The 13482-nt window shown below is 33.8% G+C and overlaps 1 protein-coding gene and 1 long non-coding RNA gene across 3 annotated transcripts in view; one reads left to right on the top strand and one right to left on the bottom strand.

Annotated features, from left to right (window-relative positions):
• LOC126720539 (cysteine-rich repeat secretory protein 38-like) overlaps nucleotides 1-13482 on the top strand; it is a 142294-nt gene that overhangs the window by 45632 nt on the left and 83180 nt on the right. The gene's annotated exons all lie outside the window — the stretch shown is intronic.
• LOC126720542 (uncharacterized) lies at nucleotides 5404-10472 on the bottom strand. Of its 2 annotated transcripts, XR_007653491.1 has the most exons (5): nucleotides 10370-10455; nucleotides 10068-10142; nucleotides 9188-9239; nucleotides 7306-7404; nucleotides 5404-5901 (listed from the first exon to the last, which is right to left on the bottom strand). It is a non-coding gene; the product is annotated as an uncharacterized LOC126720542 (long non-coding RNA). The 2 variants fall into 2 exon arrangements; XR_007653490.1 differs by lacking the exon at nucleotides 10068-10142 and having other exon boundaries at nucleotides 10370-10472.

The following is a 13482-nucleotide window of genomic DNA, read 5'->3' as shown; positions in this document are numbered from 1 at the left end:
TAACCCCTTAGGTAAATTAACCAATTAATTAGCCAAGTGAATTAATTAAGTCAATTAACATGGAATACGCATGGTAGCACAAACAAATCACCAAATAACTAAATGTAGCGGAAATTAAATTTGACACGGTGATTTGTTTACAAATGGAGACAACCTCCGAGGCAAAACCCCACCAAGTGAATTTAAGGTCACCTCTCTCGAGAATCCACTATTATCAAAACAAGCGGTTACAAGTAAAGTAATCCCAATACCTTATACTAACCTACAGTTGAACCCTTACCCTAATACACAATTGGACCTATAATGGAGTGACAATCTCTCATTTTCAATGCACGACTCCAAGTACGTGACTAACCAATCGATACACAGATCCCAATACGTGACTGACACACCAACTTGAAAAGGATTTTGGCTGCAAAATTCTTCAGTTCGTCCAAACGTTGAAGATAAAGAAGCTCCTTGGTCATAAACCCAACGGCGTACAAACACAGCAGCTTCTTCAAGAGAAATATGAACTAGGGCAAATTGTCTTTGGTCACAATATGCATGCAACAAGTGCAACAACCTTATGACGGCCCTTAAAATAATCTTTATATATGTCTAGAGTTGTGAGAAAAGAAAAACTAAACACATAGCTTGGATATGCGTGAAAAACAAATCTAATTTTCATAATTTTCGATAGATACAGCTGTCAAGCTATTTGTCGAGATTCACATTTTAAATCTCAATAGATACATCTGTCGAGCTTTAATGAACAACACTTCTTCACTTGATTCTTGGACAGATTTGCATGGTTTCAATACTTGGACTTGAACTCTTGTTCCTTGAAGTATTAAACACATTCTAGATCTACCCAATCACAAGTGCATTTTGTCAAAGGATTATCCAATTCTAAATGACATATGTTCTTAACATGTTCGACATATGTCCTAACACTTTATGTGCTTTCTTTTTAGGAGGCATAGTGTACCGAGATACTTATACATATACCCAAGAAACAAGCAAATAAATCACAAGGTAACATAGAAGGTTAGCATAAAAAATAAAATAAATAAATAAAAAGATAAGGAAAAAGGAATATCAAGTGGAAGCTGGAACAAAAGAACAGAACAAAGAATTCATCAAACCCCTAAGGCTCTGACTTAGATCAAAATCAATTCCCATTCCCAAAGTCTATGGAATCATAACCTAAGCTTTGATATCATAACTGTCATGCCCCAAACCCCAAAGGGACCAAAGCTTGAGAAAGACATCTCAAAAGTACCTGTAGATTCTTCCTTTTTGACAATGCAGTCCAAATAAATCATATCAAGTATTAACATAAAGAATTATCATAATAATTCCATTAAATATACTCCCAAAGTAAGTCAGAGCTCTATGAAATAATTACAAGGACCATTGGCCACAAAAGAATGGAGGTATAGATAAATAATTACGTATCATCAGCTTATCCCATCAGTGGGAATAAAGTCACAACCACTATAATATACAAAAGAATGAGTCAAGCCTAAGCTAAGATGTACATCATTTAATATCTCCATCACATAAGTTCAATCTCCATCAGTAGTTAGTCTAACTATTGTTAGCCACCAAAAAGCTGTCTCACAATGATCGTTGTTTACTTTGAAAAATTTTGTAAAATAATGGGATGAGACAAAGCCTAGTAAGTAGCATAATTAATGGGGGTGGGGGAAATGCAAGTTTCATTTTCAATAATAATAATAATATGACAAGAATGATTGAATAATGAAACGCAAAGTTTCTCAAAGTAAATACCTTCAAACTATATACTATAATCTGTGAGCACTAGTATTATAATTCCAAAGTCATAAAATCTAACGTACAATAATTTATCACAAATATATCACACTACCATATAAATCGATCAGGGGATCCACCCATTCACAACTGGCATCATATTGTCCTCTTTGGTATGCAGTCTCCCAGTCCCATAGGCAGTAGCCTCACCCATACCCTCAAGGTTTTTCTCTCCCCCCATGGGTAGTAAGGAGAGCGCATCAAATAGGACCTCTTTTGCATGTGGTCTTTTGGCCCCATGGGCAGCAACCTCACTCACGCACAATCAAGAAACCTTTTCTCCCCATGGGCAGCAGGGAAGAACGCATCATCCAAAGTGGAAAGGCACTAACCTAGATCTGATTCTGTTGTCACAAAGACTATGAAAACCAAACCGGGTGATCACTGGAAAATCAAACATGGCTTTAGGTTAAAACAACATAAAGCTCACAGGTATACATATACTTTCAAATACATAGTTTATATCCAAGTAATTTCAGAAAAATCTTAAATAATCTAACTTTCACAAAGTTTGTAAGGTTTTCAACTTCATTCTTGTTAAAAAGATTTTCTATCAATTTCCCAAATAATAAGATAAGATAAGCATCTTTAAGTTTTCCAATATACCATAAAATCCACGATTTCCTTATCAAAGATTAAATAAAAGATGCTCATTTTTTCATGTCAACAAATCGTGCATTTCCCCAAATGCAATATCAAATATAATGCACTTTTATATATAATCATATATAATAGAGTCATAACACAACACTTTTTAACAAAATAGAGTTTTATAGAAAATTTTCCAAAATGTGTCTGACCCAAAAAGAAAAACATCAATTATGCAACATGGTTATTTTCGAAAATTGCATTAAAATGCTACTTACCTCGCAACTTGCAAAAGCCTAATTCTCCAAGCTCCAAGGAGATTAACTAGAACCTAAACAATATCAAGAAAACTTATCACAATAAGCATAAAGCATGAAATTGTATCTAGCTACAATTTAGGAATTGCCAAATAAGCACTTAATTAGGCAAGCCTAGTATTTAACCTCATTAATAATATATTCCACTTCCAAAGTTTCTCAACAAATTAACTCGCAAGGCATAGACTCCAATTTATAAATTTAACCCATTCAATATCATCTCCAACATTATGAATAGCTTCCATAAGATTTACTAGCATATCTTTTGTACCCCTTATCTCTGTTGCTGATTTATGTTCTCACTACTATTTTTGGATGGCCCTAAATTAGTACTTGATATATTGCTCTAGGGAAAAAAAAAGTGCTTCAAGAAATGCAAAAGAAAATACAATAAATCAAATGACACCACATTTGTATAACGGTTGGGATGATAAACTGTAATTAGTGAACAATAAAAATAATGTTTGTGGTACTAGTGAAAGTAACGTGATATTGCATTAATCATGATCAGCCACCTTAATGAGATTTGAGTTGTCTGTTATGGATTAGAATTTTGTTAACATATGGAAAAGTTTACAAATGCACAGTAATCCAACACTACTAACCTTACAAAGAATCAAACTAAACAACCAAAAAAAAGCACCAAAGCAAACTACACATAGGCTTACATCAACCTTTTGTTAACACTGTTTAAGCCTATGAAAAAGGAAACAAATCAATTATTATCATTAGCCAGACAAAATATATATAAATCATTTTACTTGAGATTTAACAATTGATAATGGAATACTCATCTGCAGAAAATCAAACTGTTCTTCATTATATTCTTAAAGTTCCTTTTTGCTGTTACACCAAACCTTATGATGCAGCATAAGTAGGATATAGGAGATAAAAGAGAAATTAAAGTAACAACAGAACAAATCCTAAGTTTCACCACCTAAAACTGCTTGCAAACCCTAGGCATCATCACCTAACGGCGTTTGGCATCACCACCAAATAGAGAAATAAAAAAGGAACCATCTCAACTCATAAGAATTAATCATATTCAAATTCATCTGTGTTTACCATTACTGGAATGCTAGTTAAATAGTTTTAAGGATTATACTAATATGGAAAGTATCAAATCAAATCCCTAAAAATTATCAATATTAATAACCAAATTCGAAAACAAAATTAATTACAAATTAAAACATAAAATCTTGGTTCCTTGCATCATAAGATTAATTCTTATGAGTTGAGAATGTCTTCTCCCATGTTTTCTCTATTTGGTAGTGATGCCTAACGCACTTAGGTGGTGATGCGGGTTTGCAGGCAAGTTCTAGGTGGTGAAGCCTAGGGTTTGTTCTATTATTACTTTTATTTCTCTTTTTTTCTCCAATTTCCAAACGACCATAGCACATAGCATAATAGGCAGTGGGTTTGAGGTCCACTCTACATTGTCTTGCACATCACACATAATTATATAGCTCACATATTTGTATTGCACATTACTGCCTCCAATATAAAGGCACTGCTACTTATTTTATTACTTGAGAAATACAATACTATTCATCCAGTATTTCTAATATGATATCAGGGCCACGTTTCTATGGACATGGTAACCACATGCATCATTAAGAAGTTTTCTTCTCTGCCTTAAAGCCTTCCTTACCTGAATCTTCATCTTAAGATTGGTTCAAGCAAAGGTACTTTTTTATTGGAGTTCCAAACCTCACAGTTCTGTATACCTTTGGGTTGAAATGCAAGGCTATGAGAGTGAGGGTCTACAACCTCGTGCTCAGTTTACTCACTTAAAAGCATATTTCTTCATGTAGACAGATATAATGGCAGTGAGGTGAACATTATCTCTACCATATGCAATGCAGAAAACAGAGTAAAGGAATATCTTATGGCTTTGGACCATGAGCATGACAAAGATAGAAGTAAGGAATTAACTTCATGGATGCCCCCCCAAGAAACTATATAAAACTAAATGTGGATGCTGCTATCTCACAGGCTTTCACCTCCTTAGTTGTGGTAGCACTACAAAAAAATGGGGCTATCCCAGCGTTTTCAAAACCGCTGGGATAGCCCTAAAAAGCGCTGGGATAGGGTCAAAATTCCTATCCCAGCGTTTTTTTTCCCAGCGCTTCAAACCGCTGGCTTTTGAGTGTGGGGATAGGGTCACGCGGACCTGTACCAGCGCTTTTCAAAAGCGCTGGGATAGGTCCCGGCGCTTTCAAACCCAATTCCGGCGTTTTTACTTATGTTGGGACAGCCTTTATAAAAATGTGAATATAACCTATACCAGCGTTTTTACTACTTGTGCCAGCGCTTTTGAAAGCGCCGGCATAGGTTGTACCTATGTTAGCGCTTCTAAAAGCGCTGGTATAGGTCATGGATGAATAAAATTTAAAAGGCCTATACCAGCGCTTTCAAAAGCGCTGGCATAGGCGGTACCTATTCCAGCGCTCTCAAAAGCGCTGGGATAGGTCATTTTTTTAAAAAAAAAATTTTCCAAACCCTATTCCAGCGGTTTTCAAAGCGCTGGGATAGGTCTTTTTTTTTTTTTTTTTTTTTTTTAAAAATTTATTTTTTGAGCACTTGTAATGTACCTACAATACATATTTTCCAATACCTATTTTATAGCAACGGTAATGAACCACAATTCATATTTTCCAATAGCAAATACAATGACACATTAAACCAAGAAACTAAATATATTTAATTACACCATATCTATAATTACATCCCAAATGTCTAGAATGTTATATATACACAAAATAAAACATCCCAAGTGTCTAGGATGTTATGAGGCGCACCTACACTACAATTTCACCATTGCACATTGAGTTTCAAAAATATAAGTCACAAAACAAACAATACTCCTAATAGAAAATACTCCACCTTTTCTCTCCAACAACCACCCACCACAGCATACTATATGTATTTACTTAGACAAAATACAAGAAATTGACAACAAATTGAACAACAATATGTTAACATTCACAAAACAAACAACACTCCCAATATATTCCACCTTTTCTCTCCATGCAAGCCACCTGCTTGCTCCTAAACAACAACCCACCACATTATTTTACAATTTAAGGGAATTAAGAAGTAGATCTTACTCACCCTTTAGCAATCCCAGTGTTTGCCCACGGAAAGAAGAATGTAAACTTCAAACAAGCTGCCACTCCTGCAAAAGAGAAATGACCATTGCTCACTACTATGATAACTTAAATGACGTAAATTAATCCAACTAGCTTTTAACCTGCGCAATGCGCAAGATCATTTTTTGTATTAATGAGCTTACTTTCAATATAAACTTAGTTCTCATGCTTCCACTACATGCATTCAAACCTAAATAATGGTAGCATATTTAAACATATAGTATCCAATATCCCCTAAAATTTTTAAACATCTCTTCAAATCACTTCATGTGTACTTCCCTCATTCCAAATGCACCACATCAAACACAGCGGGACAATTGTGCAACAAAGCTACCCTTTCCTTTTCCAACCCACCCCTTTCCAACATTCCATAAGGCACAACATGGTTTTGGGCATGAAACAGAACGTGCAAAACAAAGCAAACACCAATAATCTCTACAATTTCAATAGAGAAATAAAAGCAAATCACTAATTTTAAGAAATAGAGAGAAATAAATTGTAATTTATTAAAAAACCTACCCAACCTAGGGTAAAGTTTCTATATGTCACACACAATTAATAGAACTTCAAACACACAAATTCATAATTATCAAATAATTGATGCTAAGATGAACACATGTCATTCCAATAATCCAAACTCATAGGGAATCCTAAAAACAAATGTGGATAAACATAAACTCACTTATGTATTTTCACCTTAATTAAATTGTAGTTCAAGCTTTCCAAAATTTTGTGATGGAAGAAGGGAAATTTATCATACAATTTCATAACACAAAAACCATTATATGAGACTTCTGTGTCTAACTTATAAGCAAAGACTAAAGAGTCCTAGGTTTAGTAGTAAACAGTTTAATGTTTTGTTTAGTTCAAATGATTTTAAATACTTAAGTGAATATAATTCCAATAATATCATAGAAATAGAAGAAGTCCAATAATATTCTTCAAGAGATAGTTAATTTAAAATTTTGAACACATATAGTAATTTGAAATTTTGAACACATATAGTATAAGCGTTCATTCATAATTCTAAATAATTTAAACTATAAGCTTCAACAATTCCTAATTGGAAAATATAATGGATCAAGTATTGTCATTATAAAAAAAAAATAAACTAAAATAACACAATGATGATAGTACAAGAGTGCTAAACTTTATTTAAGACGTATTATGCTGGCCATTATTGGTTTATAACTTTTATAAGTCACATGGCATTTATGTGACACACCTCTATTAATTATTGTTAATAGCATATGGATTAAAAAAAAAAGGTTGTAATTAAACCGATCTTCTTTTTTTTTGGTTAAATAATTTAACCAATCTTAAAGCACAAGGTATGTGATTAAAACAATAGAGGTGAGAGAGTAGTTGTTGAATTATAGTTCATGCAAGTTGAGTAGTGAAGATTTCAATGTAGGGGATTTGCTACTCACAGTCACTTTTGGGCTCCCCCAACCTCTATCTGAGGATTGTGCAAGTCTCTCAATATCCAACACAACCATTACTGTTTTATCTATGGCTGTAATGTTAGTCTGCAGAGTTAATCAAATATATGTATGTATTAGAGGTAAAAATAAATTGTCAATAAGAACTAGCTAGTAATCTGATACTCATACTGTTATGATTTATTCTATTCAACAACCAGTAGGTTACAAGTTCTCTTTCTAAATCTTTATCTATATCTTAAGAGAATAGCATATCAATTTTAACAAATTAAAAAACATAAAAACAAAATTTAAATCATTGTGGGAAAGGGAAGCTTTAGCCTGAACCCTCAACAGCTCATTATGAATCCAAAAGACAAGATAAGGCCACAACACACAAACACACATGCTAAAAAATTTCACCCCTTAATTTGAACCACCTCTGAAGTATAGGGTTTAAAATGTAATTTGCTCTAAGATTTATTGATATTTGTTGCCTATTTATTTCTCAATATGATAGACCACTTTTCTATAGTCTTTAGAAGTGACTGCAGTCACTTCTAAAGACTGCTTTAAACTATACTAATAATGGCTGTAATCACAAGAAATTCATTAATCTGAAACAATTTGGTGAAATAATTATTATGTATCATTAAAGGTAATGTATGAAACACAACCAACTTAACTAAACTAAGTCTTATACCAATTAATTAATTTAGGATAATCCTTTAATTAAAATGAAAGAAAATATTATATTCTAAATGACATTTAATCATTAAAAAAAAAAAGTGGAGTGGCATTTCAAGTATATGCTTTTCTTTTTATCTTAATCAAAGAAGTATCTTAAATAAATGTTATGTTCACTCCACTTTGAATGATATTTAATACCCCTTAAGCATACTAGATTTTTAAGGCTGCAGCAAGAAAAGCGAATGACAAAGAGAAAGATTAGTGACTTGTGATTTATCCACTAAAATTGTGGGGGGGGGGGGGGGGGGGGAAGAGAGAGAGAGAAATACGTCAGAAAAAAGAATGAGAATTTAAAATTGCTAGGTTGCCATTAATAGATCGGTAAGAGCTCGTGAAGTAAAGCATTTCAAGCATCTACACAATTTATAGACATGAAAAATTATAGTACTAGAACCAAAACAACCACCACCACAACATAACAATAATTTTATTTTTTTTGGATAGGTAACAACTTGACAATCAAAATTTAGATCTGATATGAAATCAAAAATCAGCATGAGTACCAAAGAGATTACAATAGATTTAGTAATATCACCCAATCAGACAGAAGGGCATACGGCAAATTTTCTAAGAAGAATGCCCGTGGTACAAAAAAGAAGCTTTGTTTTTTCACTCCTGAGATCACAAAATTAAAGCAAATATAAGTGATACAGTTGACATATATATATATATATATAACCTGAAAGGTACATTTTAATTGGCACTGCTAACATGATTACTACTTCAGTTTAGTCCTAAGTATACTGATGGTGATCAGTAACTCTCTCTGCTAGTTTATATACCCACACCAAACAAAACATCAAACACTTGATTCTATATACTATAAAGAACATCTCAGCCAAACACGTCAACATCAGATTACTAACAAAAGAAAAACCCAAAAAGAAAGACACATAAGGCAGGATTTGATATCACAACTGAACTCCAAAACTGTATGTCTTTGAAAAAGATTTAAGATAAGTGAAATGGATTGTGTCAAACTATAGAATACTGAGAAAATAACAACAAAATGCAGTCAAAGCAATATAAGATGATGCCTCTGATATTATAAGCACCATTAAAAAACAATTAGTGGAGCAGGCATATAAACACCTTGCACTATCAAGACGGACTTGATAACCAACCAAAGAACCATCCTAACCTGGTGAAGGTTCACAACACTCATCAGCAACTCTTTCAGCCACAGAAATAGCCTACAATACAACATAGCAAATATAAACTACAGTTGCCAAGTAAGAAATAAAAGCCTGCCCTGTGTTTCAGTATAAAGCAATCTCAAAATTAAAATTATTTGCAGAAAATTATGCAACAATCTATCTCCTAATGATTAACATAGCAGTCTTATAACATAGTATCAACCAGTCCAGATTAAATATGTTTTTCGAGGATTAATAACAATAATCACACAAAGGATGGTTAACAAACAATGAGGATAATAAGTTAAATAGAGATAATATGTTTCCACCAGTGCATTTGCAGCTGTCATATTGCCTTATAATGCCCCTAAACAAGGCTCAAATAGATCTGCAAGGTAGAGCCAAGCAACCAAAGCCACCATCAAGACAATATTTGCAAGGGAAAATGACTACCAACTACACGATTTCAAGCAACAGGGTAATGATTTTAAGTGTAATAATCAGATAGATGAAATATTTTAAGTTATACCAATTTCCTTATATCAGAGAATCGAAATTAAAAAAAAAAAAAAAAAATGTACAGAGGCAGATTAACGATTTTTGATGTAAACCTTAGAGAAAATTTTTGTTAGCACTACTGCCATCTACAGTTCCTCCAAAATAGAGCAAACTTTAACCAAAATAAAAAATAAAAAGCCACAAAATGAACTAAACTTTAACCAAAACCAAAACTAAAACCCACACAATCAACCAATAGTTACACAAAATATACACATAATCCAAACCAAACTTCAACCAAAATCAAAAATAAAAAACCAGAAATTTAACAACAAATATATATACAAAAATTGCTACAAAATAGAAATGAGAGCTAGAGAGACTTACCTTGCTTTGTACAGAGGCAGATTAACGATTTCTAATGTAAACCTTAGAGAAAATTTTTGTTAGCACTACTGCCACCTACAGTTCTTCCAAAATAAAGCAAACTTTAACCAAAATAAAAAATAAAAAGCCACAAAATGAACTAAACTTTAACCAAAACCAAAATTAAAACCCATACAATCAACCAACAGTTACACAAAAATATACACATAACCCAAACCAAACTTCAACCAAAACCAGAAATTTAACAACAATATATATACAAATATTGCTACAAAATAGAAATGAGAGCTAGAGACACTTACCTTGCTTTGTACAGAGGCAGATTAACGATTTCTGATGTAAACCTTAGAGAAAATTTTTGTTAGCACTACTGCCACCTACATTTCCTCCAAAATAAACCAAACTTTAACCAAAATCAAAAATGAAAAGCCACAAAATGAACTAAACTTTAACCAAAACCAAAATTAAAACCCATACAATCAACCAACAATTACACAAAAATATACACATAACCCAAACCAAACTTCAACCAAAATCAAAAATAAAAAACCAGAAATTTAACAAAAAAATATATATACAAAGATTGCTACAAAATAGAAATGAGAGCTAGAGGGACTTACCTTGCTTTGGGTAGGATTTGTGGTTTTGGGTAATATTTTTGTGTTTGAAATTTTGGAAAAAAAATGGTGGGTTTTGAGTAAAGAATAAGAGAGGAGGAGGGGAAATGGGTTAAGGAAGAGAGAGAGGGAGAGGGAGAGGGAGAGAAAATGTGGGTGAGAGGAAAACATCTAAAGCAAAGAAGAGGGAGACCAAAAACGAGAGGCCAAAATTGTGGGAAGGTGAAAAAAATAAGTGGGAAGTCTGAAAATTTTTAAGTGGTACGAGGGACCTATTCCAGCGTTTTGGAGAGGCCTGTCCCAGCGCTTTTAGAAGCGCTGGAATAGGTGGACCCTATTCCAGCGCTTTTAAAAGCGCTGGGACAGGCCTCTTTTCATAAGGGAACGGAGAGACCTGTCCCAGCGCTTTTAAAAGCGCTGGGACAGCTCATTCTTCATACGGAAATGGAGAGACCTGTCCCAGCGCTTTTAAAAGCGCTGGGACAGGTCATTCTCATAAGGGAATGAGAAAGACCTGTCCCAGCGCTTTTAAAAGCGCTGGGACAGCCCATTCTCCATACGGAAATGGAGAGACCTATCCCAGCGCTTTTATAAGCGCTGGGATAGGTCGTTCTCATAAGGGAATGAGAAAGACCTGTCCCAGCGCTTTTAAAAGCGCTGGGATAGGTCGTTCTCATAAGGGAATGAGAAAGACCTGTCCCAGCGCTTTTATAAGCGCTGGGACAGGTCTTTCTCATTCTCCATAATGGAAATCAGTAACCCTATCCCAGCGCTTTTGGGCTTCCTATACCAGCGTTTTTGAAAAACGCCGCTATAGGCCTCCTATGGCAGCGCTTTGTAAAGCGCCGACAAAAAGCGCTGGTATAGGCTTATCTATTACGGCGGTTTGTAAAAACGCCGGGAAAAAAACGCTGGGACAGGACGATTTTTTTGTAGTGTAGCAAGAAATGAGTCTGGTGAGGTGTTAAAGGTATGGACTAAAATTCATGATTTATGCTCTCCTACTCAAGCTGAAGCAGCTGCAATTCAGTGGGCTCTAAAGTTGGCTATCGATGAAAACTGGAGCAACATCGTTGTGGAGGGAGACTCAAAAATATGTTTAGATGCCCTATCCAAAGCTGAAGAACCATCTGATTGGTCCATTTCCTCCATCACTTAGGATACTGCTGTTTTGAGTGTATTTTTTGATAATTGTAAGTTTTGTTGGGTTAAGAGATCTTTGAACTCAGCAACTCACTTAGCTGCTAAATATGTTGTTGCTCTTAAGGCAGGCTTCTTGTGTAATAACTATGATTTGCCTCCCCCTATCTTGAAAGCTTGTAGGCAAGATTGGGGTACCTTGTGTATTTCTTCTTAGTTTAATGAATTAGCTGGTTATCAAAAAAAAAAAACTTGTATGGCAACCAACTTGCATTTGGTTGTCTTGTCGATTTGGATTTAATGTTTATGGGTAGACGGGCTAGAAGGAAGGCCAGGCCCAATTCATCCCACAATTCCTTCGGCTAAAGCTCAAATATATATATATATATATATATATATATCTGTGTGTGTATATTTCATTTATTTATTTTTATCAAACAGCACCGTGATTATCAGGGCCGACTCAACAATTTTGGGGACCTTAAGTGAAAATTTTAAGTAATTCCTTTTTAACTTTAAAATTTAAATTTGTACAAATTAAAATTAATTTATTACATGATTTAATAAATTAATATCATTACAATACAAATGAGTTGATATAATATACATCAAATAATTAATTGAAGCGATAATTTATAATAATTGATAAAGTAAGAGTTTGCATTAAAAAAAAAATGTGATAACTTATTAATTAGCGTGGAGTTGTGTGGGGGCCAGCTTAGCTTAGGCCTTGTGATGCTTTGGGGACTTGTGGACAAGACTACACAATGCTATGTGCATTGTACAGTTTTTTTTTTTTTTTTAGAAATATATATATTGCATGAGTAAATTACAGGTGTGCTCAAACAAAGACGTGGTTAGTGCCACCTCAGCTTAGAGTAGTCAGCCCGAACACATTCTAGTGTTGAGCATAATACAGTGCCACACGTGTAAAAATAAACATGCAATATAAGTGGTGAAGACTTAAAGACTATAGCCCTTTTGGGCTTTGGCTCACTCTCAGGTGCTAGTGGACGTTTTGCAGAGTTCCTGGTGCACTGTTATTGTGCAGTGTTCTATATTTTAGGATACAACGTGGTTTTTTTTAATGTATTTTACTGATCAATAAAAGTATTTAATTTTTTTTTGTAATTAAAATATATAGATAAATATATTATATATATAATATTTTTTTTTGTAAGTGGGGACCTTTTTTTATTTGGGGGCCTTAGGCAATTGCATCAATTGCTTATATGGTTCAGCCGGCCGGATGACTATCCATGTTTTCACCCTTATCCATATTCCACTTCTATTCGACACTTTCTAGTATAATTTCAAACTTTCGGTAATAATTTATATTTTTTAACAAACCAATTTTCAAAACACTGAGCATTGGAGTCAATAACGTTATATATCCACTGCTCATGGTTTTCAAAATTAATTTTGAGCACGTACAGAACCATGAGCGAGTGATATCTTTCAAACTTTAATCCCATTAATTTAAGGGTAATTAAATTAATAAAAAAATATTTTATATATATATATATGTTTTTTTAAAGTCAGGGTGTTCATTTGAACCCCTGAATTACTAGTGCAGCTGCCCTTGCATTGATCCCTCACGAATTTGAATGGCTTGTTTCTAGTTTCCATAGAACCCTCATGAGTTAATTAATATAAAA

The sequence above is a fragment of the Quercus robur genome, chromosome 4 (assembly GCF_932294415.1).
Source record: "Quercus robur chromosome 4, dhQueRobu3.1, whole genome shotgun sequence".
In the NCBI taxonomy this organism is placed as follows: domain Eukaryota; kingdom Viridiplantae; phylum Streptophyta; class Magnoliopsida; order Fagales; family Fagaceae; genus Quercus; species Quercus robur.
This window is presented reverse-complemented; position numbering and strand designations above follow the sequence as displayed.